Consider the following 19,706-nt stretch of genomic DNA (forward strand, 5'->3'; position numbering starts at 1 on the left):
ATAATTCTAAATAAAAGGCCTATAATAACGTACATGTCTGCCCATCATCAAATACCAAGGTAGCCATTGTGGTGGTGTCGTACTCAACTCGACATAGTCGGGGTTTTCTTAGGTTGTTCGTTGAGTCCACAGTGTTCGTGTGGTGGTGGTTGATTGTTCGTGATCTTGGAGATCGCTGAGTTCGAGCATTTTTGTTTTCCAGTATTGGAGTCTGTTCGAGCGTTCGTGATCAAGAAAGATTGAAGATGAGTCTTCAAAGGTATGTTAATTCTATCCCTTGATCTTATAGAAAAGCATGTTATAATTTTGTTGTATGCATGACCAGTATGTTTCCATTTATATACAAATGAAATTTGGAACGATCATTTCGCTGCTCATGGAAATCCTCATGTTCCGATTTCCTTCATCAAATACATTTACAACTGCTATATGAAAAAATGGGCCTCTTTTAGAGAACATGTCTTGGACATGATGGTCCATTTAAATGTGGAAGAAGTAAATGAGGCTATCATTGATGAGAAGGGTCAAGTTAGTTTTATTCTAGAATCTCTTCCGAAAATTTTTCTGTCGTTCTATACAAACGCCCTGATGAATAAAATTGAATATAACTTGACTACTCTTCTAAATGAGCTACAGGCTTATCAAACTATGGTGAGAGCAAAAGGTCTGGAATCGGAAGTAAATGTTACTACCGTTGAGAAGAGAGGAACGTCCTCCAAAATGCCTGATATTGATTCTTCTTCACAAACTAAGAGTATTCCAATTAAGAAGAATAAGGGGAAAGGGAAGAAGAGACCCGCTGGTAAAAGAGGCAAGGCTAACGTTGCAAATAAAGGAAAATGTTTTCACTGAACGAAGAAGGGCACTGGAAGAGAAACTGCCCTCAGTACCTTGTAGAGTAGAGAGCAGAGAAAGCAACACGAGCAAACTAGTTCCTGAAGATTGCTTACTATACTCAAGTTAATTAGTGGGAGATGTTGTTGTCTGAAGATGATCTTATCTACTTTTGTTATTATAATAAAAGTTATTTTATGTTGTTATAAAGAACAAATTGTATAAACTTTTTGTTGTAAATTAAATGTTCATTAGCCAAAGTTATGTTTGTTCTATTGCAAAGAAACTTCTGTTAGAACCAACCTAGTTAAAAGCCTTTTGCAAATATTTAGATATTTAAAAATGGCTAGAAATCAATAAAGGCAAGTAGTTATTTAACCTAAGTGATAAGTTTAAAACACTTGAAAAAGTTCAAAGTGTGCAAAACATGTTAGGTAAAATAAAATAGAAATATTTCGATTAGATCAAAGTATAGAAAGTTTGAAATTTCTAAGACTATTTGATAGAACATGAAATCCAGTGAGAACTTTCTACAACTAGTTGTCTTAATTGTTTTTTCCAACATCATTCCAATTTTAAGGTATTTTTGAAATTCTATATGAGATATGGAAGAATTCATAAAAGTTGTTTATGATATGTAAAAGTTATTTACATAGTTCTGAAATCTGAAAAGATTGATATAATTGTTAATGTTGAACTTTTAAGGATTGGAATATTGTTCGAGATCACCAAGTATTATTTGTTTCCATGAAAGATTTCATATATCAATAAAGAGTTATTGATTAAAATTGACACTTTAAACAAAAGGTGGTTCAGACAAGTCAGATGCATCTTACTCAAAGAGTTAAGAGCACCTCAATGTAGTAGGAGGAATGTATGACTTCCTAGCCATTATTAAGAAACAAGTGTTGTGGAAATAAGATGCATTCCCTATATAGTTTAATAATAAGTCTACATGTTTAAAGCGATTCTCTCAGCTAAAAGTGTTTAGAATCCTCTACAAAGACTAGGACTATCAGGTATATAACCTATAGCAAGTGGGAGAAAAGTCGAGTATATGATAACTTGTAGAAATACAAGTTATTTTATGTTGTTTTATTTAGATATTGCGGCAAAAAGAGAGGAAAGTTGTGTATATAGTATAAGAATTGGCTAAGAAATACGAAAATTATGAAATGTCGTAAATGCACCCACTAACACCATTGCGATGGCGAAATAGAATGTTTTAGTCTCTGTTTTGCAGGAAATAGGCCACTGCATGTGTTAATGGCTCGAAGACAAAATGTACAATGCATCTACATCGCATGCGCCCATCAATCAAGAACGAAGAGATGATCAACGCAATGACGGCGCATGCGACAATAGATCAAGAGCTTTAATGATCAACGCATTTCAACCGCATGCAATAATCAAAAACAACACCGCATGCGACGATAGATCGAAGATGTGAAGAGCAACGCATTCAGGGGTTGCCACTATTGCCGAACACGGGGGAAAGATCATTTATACCGATACTGACAAGATCATTTTTTTGGGCAATGGGTATACTTGCAGAATTGGACAATTCTGACAAGTGTACAACTTTTGTTGTGCAATTCTGATGGATTGACCGTGGAACAGAAAGGAATTTTCCATTACGCCATTTTAGGAATTACCATAATTAGACAGTGGGGACCACAAATTCAAAGAGCCAAGGTCTTGCCTATAAATAGCTTTCTCAAATTCGATGAAAGATATACACACAGATACATATAGATACATAGACTGATACTGATAGTAAGGAGAGAGAGAGAGGTTGGTCTAAAGAGACTTACAGAGTAAATCTGGGAGAACTACGAGATAAGGCTAAAAGGTGAGTCTCCAAGTAAAGAATTCTTTCGATTCCCGAAGCTGAAGCTCTGTGCAAAAGGTCAATTTTACCAGGAAAGCAAACTGAGAGGGAAGCTTTCCTCTCCACCACATCTATACGCCGGCAAGCACAAGTCTCCGATCGGGATCTATGTCAAGACGTTGACATTCTTTCTGTATTTTTTTCTATTCTCTAATTCATCTTCTGTGTTCATCTTTTTTAATCTTTCATTCACAAACATGTATCAAACGCTTAATTTAGAATTAAATGTTATCATCGTCATCGTTATCATCTCTCTGTCTCTTTCCATACATTTATCATCCATTTTCTCCATGATGTATTCTTAATCCCCGGGGTAAATAGCAAGAATTAAGCGAGTGAGTTAATCTGTGTCAAGGAATCAATTAAGTTTAGCTAAAGCATGCTCGACGGCATCTTCACCTGTGAGAGCAGAAGTAAAGATGTTATTCCGCCTATCAATAGAAGGTTGGAAGAATGCATTAACTAAAGCGAGAAGTATTTCCAGAGATGGAAACAACCTTGTATTCATCATGTTCATCTCTATTTCACCATAGACATATGGGAACGCGACCGATCACTAAAAGGTGTACGCCAAGGGAAAACAGAACCTTAGTTGCGTCCTTAACACAATTCACGAACTTGTGATGTTCTTACTCTTTACTCTTTCTCTTTCTGCCTCATTCATAAGACTTGCCACGCATCCATAGATTCTTTTGTACAACTTCACAGCCAGTCCTCGACCCTTGTATCATGTATCATGTATCATAGTAGATTAGGATTTTACTTTATCAACACATTTTATTTACAATGGATTTTACTTTATCAACGCATTTTTACTTTTAGCGCAATTTATATTTCTGTACAAACTAAAATTCTTTATTCATTATTATAACCATTGCATGTATCACATAAGTATCGCATTTAACGACAATAATCCCCATGTTCGACCTCGGATCACTCTGAGAAACTTGCGTTGGAATTATACTTGGTTTCAGCGCAAGGAAACTGGTGACACGCACTACTTTATCGCATACTACGAGCATATCACTATCAACATATACACTTAGAATGTAGTATCGCATAAAATGTCTTTATCGCAAATCACATGAGCGCATATAGAGCATCATTCATTCATTCATCAGTGCAATTGATAAAGATAGCATTCCATTTTCACCGTTACAAGTGTATGGCAACATGAGCTTGTATTACATTCATCCATCAATAGTCTGTATAAGCGATACAAAACATAACACAGCATCAACACTCCATTCGTATCCTTTACATTGTCCATATGCTGGAAGATTAATTTTTATCCTTACAAGTTTATGGCATTGTCGCGGACATGAGCTTGTATGATTCATATTCACATTGTCCATATGCTGAAAGAATAATTTTTATTGTTACAGTATGTGATACCGAAAGGTAAACCATAGGTATGTGATGCCCTAGTTTATTGTATTTCTTTGTAAAAACTCAACCTCAGTATTATATATTTAGATATATATGTTATCATTGGAGTTTTAGTTCAAGTGGGAATTTGTTGGGTTTTATGTCCTAAAACTCGTGGTCTGTAAATAATAAAACTTATTCTGAAAAATTCAATAAGTTGTTATTGAATATATGAATTGTCTATTTCATTTTAGAAATAAATTCAATAATAAAATATCCATGACTATTACATGAATACTTAAACGTTAGGTGGAGACATAAAAGTGGATCAGGTTCGAGTAAATAGTCAAAATGATCTATAGTATATGAATAAGGTTGGGTGCCTTATTCTGGTAACACTATTAGATGCGCCCACTCTATAGTTGTTACAATGAGTTGTAAAGTTCTACAGGCGAAGTGATCCTGATTCGTATATGACATGACATGAGGAGTGGGGGCATTCTATGCAATGAGTTTGTACAAGATCGGACCACGAAATACATCACTCTTACTTTATAATGTTATTTACTGTTTAAGACTGACTATATCAAAGCAATGACCTAGGTAACTTGATCTTAATCCTGAGCTAATTTTGAACTCCTGTTTATTTGAGATTATTCTTAGATTTGCATAGGTGAGGGTTGGCTTAACAGTGCCGACTCAATAAACCTCCATTTCATGGATAAGACCGGGTAGATAGCTAGGGACATAGAGTGGAAGATGAAATTCACTCCTATCCGCTTTCAAGGATAGTAGAGAGGTCGTTCCCTTAAGAGCTGACTTCGGGTCTTGAACAAGGGGCCCCACCCTCTCATTGGACTGAGAGGAACTCGGTTTGATGATCGGATCACAAACCAATTGTTCATTAGAGGATCAATGGGACTTAAGGAACAAGAGGTAATCTCGGGGGTAAACCAGTCATTTGACCCAGCCATTATATGAACAACCTGTGAAGGGTTAACTTACTAATCATGGTTATATCGAGTGGACATAATATATCTATAGTGAGGGGAGTGCAACTCTGGGCTTTAATGGAGTGACCCAGTAATTAACGAATGAGGGTTAATTTGGTGTAAAGAGTTTAGCCAATTAATCTCGGATCGTTGGAGCCCATGATCTATAGGTTCACGAGGTCCCCCTACTAGCTCACAAATGGATCAGCCTTAGAGTAGTGTGATAAGTTAATTTGAAAGGTTCAAATTAGAATTAAGGGAATTATTAATTATATGTGATATAATTACGCGTTTAATTTTGAAATTAAACGTAATTGGAGAGTCAAATAATATTTAAATATGATTTAAATATTAAATTCATGAATAGGAATTCATGATGGGGGAATTAGTGTTAAATTAATTTAATATTTGATATTAAATTAATTAGAATTAATTAAATTGTTTAATTATTTATTTTTTATTAATTTTATTAGAAAATTAATTATTGAATTAATTTTGTAAAATTAATAAATATTTCATTTTTGAAAACAAAAATTGATTTTAGAAATCGAATATAAACTTAAAATTGAAAAAGATAGAAAATGGAAAATCCCAAAGAGTGGGATTTCTCCACTTTCTAATCAAGTTGCTACACCATGTTTTCAGTCAATCTTCCAAGCATGAGGTGCAATTCATGTAGCAATGTTGTTTGCATGATAGTCATACAATAAATATTGAAGATTGAAGTGGAATTCAGGCATGCAAAAGGTTGCATTTGGCTGAAAATTTTCTGTGAAGAAGGGTTCTTCACACTGTCTTAAACCAGTCATCTTCTTCTCCCTTTTCCCTTCATCCAAGCTTATTTTGAGTCCCACAACTCAATCTAAGGCACCAAAAGGACAGTAGGGAATGCCTTGAGGTGGTTCACAAGCAAATTTGGAGGAGATTTGCAGCTAGAATCGAGATTCAAGTGTTTCTTCAAAGGTACGTTATGAAACCCTCTTATTAGTTTATGAGCATGCTTAATTTAAAGATAAAATTAATGAATTAGAATGCGTAATGATCTGTTTTACTTTCTATTCACACGAGGTTTCTAGAGAAACGTGTTTCGTGGAATTGAACTTGAGTTGGTGTTAATGTTGGAGTTGATTTGATGCAATGTGGTTCGATCTCTAATATTTGATCCTCTGATTCTCTCTCAGTTGGGTGAATATGCTTGACTTGGAGAAGGAAAGCACCGAACGTTCTTAAAGTAGAAGTCTTGGAAGCTTGGATTAGAAGTCTTGGAAGAGTATTTGTGTCTTCAAAGGTCTTCTATCTTATAGGAGTGCAACTTTAGGAGTCTTAGGAGCTTGAAGTAGAAGTCTTGGAAGAGTATTTGTGTCTTTAAGGGTCTTCTGCCTTATAGGAGTGCAATTTCAGGAGTCTTGGAAGAGTATTTGTGTCTTCAAAGGTCTTCTGCCTTATAGAAGTGCAACTTCTGAAGTCTTGGAAGCTTGAAGTAGAAGTCTTGGAAGAGTATTTGTATCTTCAAAGGTCTTCTGCCTTATAGGAGTGCAACTTCAGGAGTCTTGGAAACTTGGAGTAGAAGTCTTGGAAGAGTATTTGTATCTTCAAAGGTCTTCTGCCTTATAGGAGTGCAACTTCAGAAGTCTTGGAAGCTTGAAGTAAAAGTCTTGGAAGNAAGTCTTGGAAGAGTATTTGTATCTTCAAAGGTCTTCTGCCTTATAGGAGTGCAACTTCAGAAGTCTTGGAAGCTTGAAGTAAAAGTCTTGGAAGAGTATTTGTATCTTCAAAGGTCTTCTGCCTTATAGAAGTGCAGCTTTAGGAGTCTTGGAAGCTTAAAGTAGAATTCTTGGAAGATTATTTGTATCTTCAAAGGTCTTTTGTCTTATAAGAGTGCAACTTCAGGAGTCTTGGAAGCTTGAAATAGAAGTCTTGGAAGAGTATTTGTGTCTTCAAAGGTCTTCTGTCTTATAAAAGTGCAGCTTCAGGAGTCTTGGGAGTCCTCTGTTTGTTAGTAAATTCTCTCTAGGTCTTCTGAGTGTAGAAAATGCTGCCCTTACAAATGAAGAGAACTTGTCTATTTATAGAGTTCTCAGGTGGGCTTTGTGGGCTTCGTTGGTCCATGGGCCTGACCCTTGGGCCCAATTAGTTGGTTTTGGGCCTGATCTGGAATTTGGGTCCAATTCAACTTTTTTTGTAGTTTGGACTTTAAGCCCAAATAGTAATATCAAATTAGACCAATTTAATCTCATTTGATTCATCCGTGTGATGTCATCGAAACTTGTCTTCAATTCAATTCGGGACATGTTTCAACTTCTAATTGGACCCAAAGTTAATGATTTAGAAATTCGTCATTAATTTAGCAAACGACGTGGTGACTTGTGATTGGTCCAAAATTTCTCATTCAACACTTTCGCTGTGTGTTTTCTAACCCTAACAATCCCCTGAGTTAGAACAGGGCGAGGTTGTTCAACATTTAAATCTATCACTTAGGATTCATCAATTAAAAGGTTAAGTTCTCCTCCTGCCTCGACAACTAGGCTCGTCCATGGCATGAAATCCATGTCATCGTCCATCTTGAACTATAAAAAGTGAATTAAGACCTAGGGTTTTAACATGTGTTTAATCAATTAGGTAGCTGATGTGCCGAATCTCGGTGTTACCGCAAGTGCACGGGTCAAGTTATAATAAAACGATCAAGAGACTGAGTATCATTCACTAGAGATCAAATGCCTGGATTATGTCTGGCTACTCTAAATTTGTGTTTATTTTATATAAGGAATGGTCTTGTGATGATATTTGATCTTTGAAATTAAATAAAAATAGAGTGAAATTCAAGAGATAAAGATGTTCAAGGTGTTATTTTCCTTAGTTACTTCATTAAGTCATGCATAACATTCCTATGGATTATCATGTAAAAGATATGTTTAAGTCCAATCAACCTCTAAATCAATGTTTCAAGCCTAGCTAGACATCAAAATCACGATCCCTAATGCCAAAATGTTGATTAAAATAGAGTCAAATTTAGCATAGGCCTTCGCCCCCTTAACGTCCATGTACTTTCTATATTAGTATAAAACAAAGTCATTTAATACATGCTAATCGCCTCTATATATATATATATATTTATGTATATCCTAATGGCCTTGTGTCATAGTGGAAGAATGTCCAACTCTCCCCAATAGGCTGAAGTTCAAATCCCTTTGCATGTAATTTTTTAAAATGATTTTTTTGTTCTACTATTATATAAACTATTGTAAATTAAAATATTTTGAACAAAATTATGTTTTAGGATTAAATTTTAAAATTTATGTATATTTGGTTCGTGAACTTCAAAAAGTATAAACATGAACTTCCAATTTATGTATATTAAGTCTTAAACTTTCAATTTTGTGTCCAATAAATTTTTAAATTTTAAATTTTGTGTTTAATAGAGTAATATGTCATTAGCTATTTTATATTTTTTTTAATTCTTAGATCTACTAAATACAAAATTGAAAGTTTAAATTTCATTAGATATAGATTCAATGTTTTATGTGTTAGAATGCCTTAAAGTTGTTATCTGGCACTTTGAACGACCTCAGTTATTTATATATTTGCCATCTTGATGTTATTTACATTTATGACCCTAGGGTTTAGAGAACTTGAAGGAAATCAGACATGAGGGTTTTCATGAGTAGTGGAATGATCGTTCTAAATTCTATTCGATATTGAATATACACAATTATAGTACAAGAAACGAAAACTAATAGGTCATGCACATTATGAAATTACAACATGCTTTAGATAATCAAGGGATAAGAAATACATAACTTGAAGACTCATTCTTCAAACTCCCTCGATCACGAACGCTCGCTCAATCTCCAAGACAGCAATACACGAATGCTCGAACACAACGACCACAACACAGCACGATCAACAGCAACCACCACACGAACACCGTGAATACACAACAAACGGCCTCCAAAACCTCGAATTCAGTCAAGTTGAGTGAGGACATCACCACAATGGTTACCTTGGTATTCTCGATGTGAGAATCTAGAAGTGTGGGCTCTGTATGGATTTGGTTTGAGGCAGAGACCGAGGCACAACAATCGTGTAGACGATTGAGCAAGTGGGAGATGAGAGTTGTCTATCGTATAGACGAATGCTCAATCGTGTAGAAGAAGGCGGCCTATCATATAGACAATGCCCTGCGATCATTTAGCTAAGATCAACTGAGTGAACTATCATACAGTAACACTTCACGATCGTCTAGTCTCTCTATAAGCTATCGTTTAGTTAAACCATTTAACTTGACAGTAATTCCGTGAGTTCCTTTTCGAATTAAGCAACCCTTCTAAATTTAGGAAAACCTTTTTCCTTTTATCTCATGGTTACTATAAAACTACCAATAACCTCCTACTTAATTGGTTATTAGAGAAAAAGATATAATTATCCAATTAATATTATTATAAATATATATGATAACCAACTTACCATATTATATTTATAACCAATAGCTTTAATATTTTATCTCATGAAAAAGGTAGGTTTGTTGAGTTGGCAATCTAGCCAGTCTCACCCATACTAATCAAAGGATCTCCCTCAAAGGCAGAAGTTCCCGAAACACTCAGGATTAAGGTCATGTCACCTATGGTCGTTTAGGTGAGATGTAAGTCTCAAGTATCAACGGCGTTATATAAAGAGACTAGTCATCTCGTGGTCCGATTTTATACAAACTCTTTGTCTAGGACACCTCCGCTCGCATGTCTCCATATGAATGGTCAAGATTTACCATCTATAGTAGTTCACAATACTTGCAAACCTCTACAAAGTGGGTCGTATCCGTAGTGTCACCAAAATCAAGTATCCCTCCTTAATCCTTATACTACAAATCTTTTTAGGTTATCACTTAAGGCAAGATCCACTTGTATATCTCATATACATGCTTAAGTTTACATACAATAACCATGGAGCTTTGTTTATTGGATATGAGTAAATGAAAAATAAAATATATTTTATTTTATTCATAACAATGTGTATAGTTTACAAACTACGAGACTCCGGGAGAATTAGGACACCAATCCCAACACTACTCTATATATAAAGAGATTGAATCCCGCAATAGATGCACATGAATGCCCATGCTTTTAATTACGTTTTGAATACAAAGAAAATACAAAGAAGTCTTAAACATATTTTTAACTAAGCATGCTTAAACAGTGAAGAAATTCAAGGAGAAAGAAATTACCTTTGAAGACTATTCTTCAACTTTCTCCAAATCCTCATTGTGATCACGATCTCAGCAACCATGAACAGGACACCACCATCAAGAGCTTTCTCGTTATTCTTCGACAAGGAAAAGGTTTGTCGGAACCTTTTTGGAAAATTAATGGAAGAACTCTTTATAGAAAAACTCTTTCACTATATAATTTAATGAGAGTGATGAGAGATTGAGAGAGTTGAGAGAATTCATGAGAGTATTTGTAAGATTCCAAAAGAACAACTTCTTCTGTCCAAAAATAAATAAATGTAGAACCATTGTGCATATTAATTGAGGGAGTTAACTCCCCTCCCATTCACATTAATCGTATTAACTCCCCTATAACTGCTGGGGAGTTATGTGATTATTAAATTTAACTTAATGATTATTAAGTAATCAAATTAATTAGTCTTAATTAATTAAATATCAAATATTTAATTAATAGTACATTTGAATATGATTCAAATGTATTTCTCTCTCATAACCTGTAGTTTTAATGTATATCACATTCATATTAAATTTAATATTTGAATCTTACTCAAATACATTATTCTCTCATATTATATAGTTTAATCTTGAATCTCATTTAAAATTAACTTTATAATATAAAACATATACAATGTGTTAATTACATCATATACAATTTAAGTCCCTTATAATTTAAACAATTCAAATTCTTCAAAAACTAAATATTCCTTGTTTTATCCTTAGTAAGCTAGCGGGGGGACCTAATAGACTTACAAATTAGAAGCTACAATGATACAAGATTAATAAATTAAACTCTTTAATTAAATTAATCAACATTAATTAAATGTGGACCACTCCACTAAAAACCCACCCAGGCTAATGAGAAGGAAAGGTTCCATTGTTGAAAACCTAGAGTCAGCATTTAAGGGAACAATTCATCTACTTACATTAAAAACAGGAATGAGTGGATTCCATCTTATGTAGGCTTATTCAGACCCCAAAAATAGTAGGCTTATTCAGACCCCAAAAATAGTAGGCTTATTGAGTTAGGGGATTGGATCATTCTCACTCATACAAATCAAAGAACTATCCTGATAGACAGAAGTTCATAAGTCACTCAATATTGAGGTCAAGTTACCTATGGTCTTCCTATGAAATGTTAATCTTTTCAGTCAATAGTATTATAAAGAGAAATTAATGATTTTGAGATCCAGTCTTATTTAAATTCTTTGTATAGGATGCCCTCATTTGCATGTCTCCATATGATTTGGATCAAACCATTTGTAACATTTACAAAGTGGACCATATGTGTAGTGTCACCATATGATTTAGGTTATTGCTTGAACACTACTACATACTTTTCAAGTTGGATCTTTCCTTAATGGATAATTGTATATATAAAATAATCGATCATTATTAAATAACTTATTAACTATGAGGATTTAGGGTATGATCCCAACAATATAAACTCTCTAAATCGTAGAGGCATCATTCATTTTGTATTCTATATCTTTTTCTCTAATAAAATTGTTCTCCATCTACCCTGTGGATGTAGCAAACACACTGTTAGTAATCATGTAAATCTGTGTGTTGATTCTCTATTATTTTAAGCTTTTTTATTCTTTATTTATCGATTTCATAACAAATTGATATCAGAGCAAGCCCAACATAGCCATATCGGTAAAAATCCTCAAGTTTCGAACAAGATGTAGTCATGGCCAGAGTATCCATGCTGTTGAAGTTAGCAAGCAACCAGCGGAAGAATTCAGGATCATTAAGCACTCTAATTCATCGATTTTAGCAAATTAGTAAGCATGTTCATATCAGAAAGCTAGGATTTTAAGAATTACCTTTGAAGACCTTCTTCAAGCTTCAAATTTAGCTTGATTCTCCTCAGTAATTTGTAGTAGACCACCACTTGATTTTTCCTACTATTCTCTTGAACCATAGATTGATATGTGGGAATCAAGATGAGCTAAATATAAGGATAATCTCAAATAAATAGAAGTTCATAGTTAGCTCAAGATTAAGGTCAAGTTACCTAGGTCAACGCTTTGAAATAGTTCGTCTTAAACAGTAAAGAGTGTTATAAAGTAAGAGTGAATAATTTCTTTGTCCGATATTATACAAACTCTTTCCATAGAATTCCTCCACTCACATGTCTCCATATGAACGAATGAGGATCACTTCGTTTGTAGCACTTTACAAAAAAGTGGGTTTCATCCTATAGTGTTACCAAAATAAGGTATCCAACATTATTCGTATACTATAGAACATTTTGGCTATTTACTCGAACATGATCCACTCTTACATCTCCACATAAAGTTCAAGTACTCATGTAATAGCCATGGATCTTTAATTTATTGGATTTTGATTATTTCTAAAATGAAATGAGAAATTCATACATTCAATAATAAATTATTGAATCAATACTTTAGTAACATCTTTATTAATCAACAAAATAAGTTTATTGTTTACAAACCATGAGTTTTAGGACATAAAACCCAACACATCCGTAGTTGAGCCTTCAAATAGGCAGTGTACTTAAGTGTAATTCAAATGGAAGACTACTCCATGGTTGTGTTTGTGGTGCGCTTAAGTGTAATTCAGAGATTAAATGACTATTTGAAGGAAGGCTCGATGGTCTTTTGTCTAAAGTGGAGGATTGTTGGGAATGCAATGAAAAATCAACTCAGTTGAATAAGGGGATGATCATGAATTTATAAGGGAGGAAAAGTATCTCTAAAGGTATGAGGCCTTTTGAATGAAACCAAAAACAAAGCCATGAGGGTTATTGATAGCACCAAAAATGTGCTATCTGGCTCCTCTTTCTTGTATTTTATGTATTTATTTGATTGTTTTGTAGGTTTCAAGCACATTAAGGGTAGAACCGGGTGTTAGTGGTAGAATGTAGCAAAAAAGACAAGTTTTGCCCCTACTTGCACGGCGTTGCAACGCTCTATGGTGTCGTTTTCGATGCTAAAAAGGTAAAATACCCAGTTTTCGTGCAAAGCACAAAGCACTGCTACACGCCAAAGTTTCATTCACGTAGATTTTCATTAGCATTTGGTGTTAGCAATTTTATAAATCTATTTTACCGTTAGGTCACATCATCTCGAATTCCAATCGACTCAACCGTGATTTCTCTCTATTTTCTTCATCTTTTGGGACTGTTCATGTATCTAAACATTATATTGATATCCATCATGTTGATTCTAGGTTAAAGATAACGTTTTCTAGCTCAATCATTGAGTAGATTTCCCTGTAATTGCACACTTATGAGATTTTGATCTAATTTCCTTTGAATTTCTATATTGTTGACAACTTCTTCCTAGTTTATGAATGATCAATGATTATATTTCTGCTTATGTTGTATAATCAATAGCTATGGCAATTTTCAACGCGTGACAATAAATTGCATGTTAATCTGGCATAATAATAGGTTAAATTAGCTTGTAAGTTGTAAATCTATCTCAACGAACAATGCCTAATTAACCAAGAGAAGAATTAACTGAATATTTGATTTAGCTTTTCCAAATGAATGTTCAACTTAGTAATTTCCTCGATCTTAATGCAATTAGCTAAATTAGTAGGGTGTGTTACATCTATTGATTTGATTAATTTGATAATTTGGACCCTCACCTAGCTTCTCTAAGTGAGATGGCTAAGCTAGACAATATAGGAATAACTTGATGAACTCATGGTCAAGTTCTAATTTGGGGAATCAATTCAAGGGCCTAGGCTAGATATTTAATTTATTCGAATTCAATACCCATTTAGTTTATTTTATGCAATTTCGATTCTCTTGGAATCAACAACTCCAAACCCCCCCCCCCCCATGGGTTACGCTCGAGCCGTTTAACTGTCGAACAGATGTAGAATTTCACTATGATACCAAATTTGTTAAGACAACCAACCTTCAGATATCTCCATGATGGTATGATATTATCCACTTTGAGCATAAATGGTATATGGAACATGTCTCCCAATTTTATTCCAAATAATTTAACTATAGCAACTAAAATGTAGTAGAGGCAGAACGGGTCGAATATAGAAAACTGTCAAATTTCTCAATCAAACATGTAAGTGGCTAATATACAGGTGGATCATGTTTACGTAATACCTAAATTGTATGTAGTATATGGGTAAGGTTAGGTGCCTTTTTCTAGTGACACTACAGATATAATCCACTTTGCAATTGTTACAAAAGTTCTAAAATGTTACGAACGATGTGATCCTAATCGTTCATGTGGAGAACATGCGAGTGGAGGTATTTTATACGAATTGTTTGTATAAGACCGAGCCGTGAAATGATTAGTCTCTCTTTGGTGAAAAGCATCTAAAAAGTACTTTTATTATCTTCATATTTAGAACTAAAATTGCTATTTTTGTTTAGTTTGATGTGGTCTCTTGAGTAATTTCAGGAAACTAAGCACTAGGAGCAATTTATGTGAAAATGATCAAAAACCTAGGGCAAAACTCCAATTTTGAGCAATTATCAGTTGGCTGTGGAATTAGAAAGAAACCAAAGACCCAAGATTAAGGAAAGAGGAAAATTTGGAAGGCAATTTGGGGGAGCCAGCGTTGGAAGAACGTCGCAATGTTGCTCCCTGACGCTGCAAACCCGAGAGCAATTTGGAACAAGAAAGCGTTTCAATGCTACAATTTCTACACACAGCTGACATGATGCCAACATGGCAACGCTGGTTTGCAGCGTTGCAATGCTACTATCATATTATAAATAATAGCATTGCTTCGTCAGATCTGAAAAAAGAGAGGAGAAAAAAGAGAGCCAACTTTGATAGATTTTACCTAAATTCTAATCCGTACAAGGGCCGGAACAAAGCAATTCTTATCATTTTTGGTTGAAGACTCGAGATTTCGATTGAGAGTTGATCTGAGAGCATTTCTGGATTGATCGTGATCGTGCAGTTTTGTTGAAGAACAATCTGGTATTCATGGCGAAGGTCAAGAAGATCGTGATTGCGATTCGAACCTATTCTTGGGAGATCGTTCTTCTTTGTTAATTTATTTTTTTTCCATAATGATTGTTTGTTTGTTGAATACTGTAATCGGAATCATGTGTGGCTAAACTCTTTTATTCTAGGGTGTTTGTGGATTTTAGGGATGTTACTTTGAATATTGAATTTACAATTGATTGATTTTGCATAGATTTCTAAATTTTTTGTGCTTAATGCTTTTGATTAACTGGCCACTAATTGAATGAATTTAAGTTAATTAGATGTCTCAAGAGAGAATTTAATTTTTTGGACCCAATAATTTAGATTATTATTAGAAATTGCATGAGAGTGAATTTAGAATAATAGGGGATGCGATTGAAAGGTCTTAATGTTGTAACTATTCAAGCAATAGAAGAGATTCAGGTCGATGGGTAGTTATTAGGATTGTCTGAGCTCGAGGGAGGATTTCCTAATTTTACAACTTCTAGCCTCAATCTATCAATTTCAATCAATTGCATGTCATATTCATTGTATTCCCTAAATGAAACAACACCCTGGAATTGTTTTTCTCTTAATTGTTCTTGTTTTTTTTACTGAATTTTTGTTATCTGTAGTTATAGATTAAAATCATATTTTGGTTGCCTAGATAAAATTGATATAGAATTGTGATAGCTAAGTTAGGAAAATTTTGCTCATGCTAGTCTCTGAGGACGATACCCTATATGAGATTTATTACTTCGATTGCGTGCGCTTGCACATATCATCAATAACACCGTTAATTAACATTTCATTGGAAGACCATAGGTGACTCAACCTTAATCCTGGGTAAGTCATGAACTCCTGTCTATAAGGGCAGCCTTTTAATCTGTATGGGTGAGAGTGGCTAGATTCGCCTACTCAATAAGCCTACCATTTTGAGGATTTGTCCAAGTAAAGAGCTGGGAACATATCTACACAAGATGGAATTCACTCCTTGCCGATTCTAGGGTAAGCAGATGGATTGCTCCCTTAAGGATTGATTTCGGGTCTTGAACAATGAGATCACCCTCCCACTGGCCTAAGAGGGATTAGTTTTACAAATTGTTTGTTCATTAGAGGGATCAGTGGTCCTTAAAAAGTTAGATGTAACAACAGGAGTAAAATGATAATTTTACCTAGTTGTAGTTACGAACAATTTATGTGTTGGGTTTGATACCCTAAATCTCGTAGGGTCCTATAGTTTGTAATTGTATTATACAAACATTTTATTTATCTAATAAAATATGTGATGTTTTATTTGACATTTAGTTGCATTAATCCACAAACCAATAAACTAACATCCAGGGTTATCTGGTAGCCTAAATGGTCTGTAGTAGATGGATAAAGTTGGATACCCTTGTCTTAATGACATTATGAGTACGACCTGCTTTGTAAATGTTACAATTATCGTAAAGTGCTACAAATGATTTGATCCTGATCATTCATATGGAGATATGTGAGCGGGGGTATTCTATACAAAGGAGTTTATATAAGACCGGACCAAAAAATATTTAGTCTCATTACATAATGTCATTCATAATAAAGACTTGCATTTCACTAGGATGACCATAGGTAACATGACCTTAATCTTGCATGAGTTGTGACTCATACCTATGAAGGTGTCCTTTGATTTGTATGGGTGAGAGTGGCTAGATCGTCAACTCAATAAGCCTACCATTTTGGGGATTCCTCTGATTGGGGAGCTGAGAACCTGTCTCTTATACACATCTAGATGTGTATAAGAGACAGTCCTTGATTTGTATGGGTGAGAGTGGCTAGATCGTCAACTCAATAAGCCTACCATTTTGGGGATTCATCTGATTGGGGAGCTAGGAACACGGCTACATAAGAAGGAATTCACTCCTTCCCTAATGTCAGAGTAAGTAGATAAATTACTCCCTTAAGGGATGATTTCGAGGCTTGAAACAATGTGGCGCTACACCATCTCCTTGCCTGAGTGAGGTTTGGTCATAGTTGGATTATGATTTATTGTTCATTAGAGGGATCAGTGGTACTTAAGGATTTGATGTAACTATAGGGCAAAATGGTAATTTTTTTCCTAGATGTACTTACGAGTAATTTGTGAAAGGTCATCATATTGTTGATTGGTTATATCCAATAAACATGAAAATATATCTATAGTGTGAAGAGTGCAACTATCGATCTTTAATGGAGTGCCCGACAGTTAATGAATGGTGAATAATTTAATTAAAGAGTTTAATTAATTATTCACGTACCGTTGGAGCTTCAAGCTACAGGTCCAAGAGGTCCCCTCTATAGTTCAATGGGGTTTCTATGAGAATAAATTTTGAATTAATTTGAATGTTCGAATTAATTGGGAGAATATATGTGATATAACTATTTTAATTTAATTATATATGATATAATTACTATAATGTATTTGATATATTATAATACAAAGTTTGTTTGAGAGAAATTAAACATTTGAATATGATTTAAATATTAATTATGTAAATTGGATTCATATAATTAAATTTAATAAATAATGGGATTTCTATTAAATATTGTTGTTGAGAGAATTAACCTATAGGTCATATTATATTGGATACAATATTAAACTATAGGTTATATGTTATATTTAATATAACATGTAGTTTAATTTATATTATATAATAATACTTTATCATATAATATATATTAAAGTTGTAACATCCTCCCTCTTTTTCTCTTTACAACGTGATAGTGGGAGGGGTTAAAATGCTTCTTCATCTTCTTCCTCTTTAAGTTTTGGTTTACAGAACAGTTCTGTAATTTTTTCCAAGCTCTCTCAATCACTTAGCCTTCTTCCTCTCCCAATTAATTCTTTCCTCACCAAATAGCAAGAGCCCACACACTCTTGGATTCTCATCCCAAAGAATACAGGGGAAACCATTTTGGTGGTGGCCATTTGAAAATTAAGGTTTTCAAGTTCGTGTTTTACAGAGAAGAGGATATGTGAAGAAAACGTTCTTCAAGGGTAAGTCTCCGCTTCCTTATTCTCTTCTTAATTATTGAGCATGTTCTATTTTTTTTAATTAAATGCTTATTTTTTTCCCTATTTTTCAAGGCATGTTGAGTTGGCAGTCTAGTCACTCTCACCCATACTAATCAAAGGACCGCTCCTTAAAGGCAGGAGTTCCCAAAACACTCAGGATTGAGGTTGTGTCACCTATGGTTGTTTAATTAAGATGTAAGTCTCCAGTATCAACGGTGTTATATACAGAGTCTAGTCATCTTGTGGTCCGATCTTATACAAACTCTTTGTATAGGACACCACTACTCGCATGTCTCCACATGAATGGTTAGGATCTACCATCTGTAGTAGTTTACAACACTTGCAAACCTCTACAAAGTGGGTCTTATCCGTAGTGTCACCAGGATCAGGTATCTCACCTTAATCCTTATACTACAGACCTATTTCGGTTATCACTTAAGGCATGATCCACTTGTATAACCCATATACATGCTTAAGTTTACATAAGATAAACATGGAGCTTAGTTTATTGGATATGAGTAAATGCCATTATGAAATAACAATTATTTTATTCATAAAACAATGTGTATAATTACAAACAACGAGACTCCAGGAGAATTAGGACACCAATCCTAACACTTCTCTGTCTCAAGTTCAAATCTTTTTTTTTATTAAAGATATACTTGAAACTCTTATGATCAGTGAAAATGTGGCAACGCTCACCAAACAAGTAATGTCTTCATAGCTTAAGAGCTAGAACTACTGCTGCTAACTTCAAATCATGCATAGGGTAATTACACTCATGATTCTTCAATTGTCTAAAAGTATAGGCTATCACTCTACCTTCCTGCATTAGAACACAAACTAGTCTCTGTCGGGACGCATCACAATAAATCTCAAACTCCTTACCTGGAGTAGGAAGTGTAAGTACTGAAGCTGACACTAATCTTTATTTTAACTCTTCGAAACTATGTTCATAATTAGGAGACCATTCAAACTTCACATCTTTCCTCGTCAGACTAGTCAATGGAAGAGCTATCCTGGAAAAGCCTTCCACAAATCGACTGTAGTAACCTACTAAATCAAGGAAACTACATACCTCAGATACCGTAGAGGGTCGCTCTCAATTTACGATTACTTCTTTCTTCTAGGATCTACAGTAACTTCTGTTCCAGATACAACATATCCCAGGAATACAACTTGATCTAACCAGAATTCACACTTACTGAATTTGGCAAACAACTTCTTTTCTTGCAACATCTGAAGCACTAACCTCAAATGTTCCACATGTTTTTTCTCTACTACTAGAATAAATCATAATATCATCAATAAAGACTATCACAAACTGATCTAGATAGGGATGGAATATCCTGTTCATAAGATCCATGAATATCGCATGGGCATTTGTCAAACTGAATGGCATTACTAGAAACTTTTAGTGCCCATATCTTGTCCTGGTAGTAGTCTTTGG

This window comes from Benincasa hispida, chromosome 10 (assembly GCF_009727055.1).
Source record: "Benincasa hispida cultivar B227 chromosome 10, ASM972705v1, whole genome shotgun sequence".
Classification (NCBI taxonomy): domain Eukaryota; kingdom Viridiplantae; phylum Streptophyta; class Magnoliopsida; order Cucurbitales; family Cucurbitaceae; genus Benincasa; species Benincasa hispida.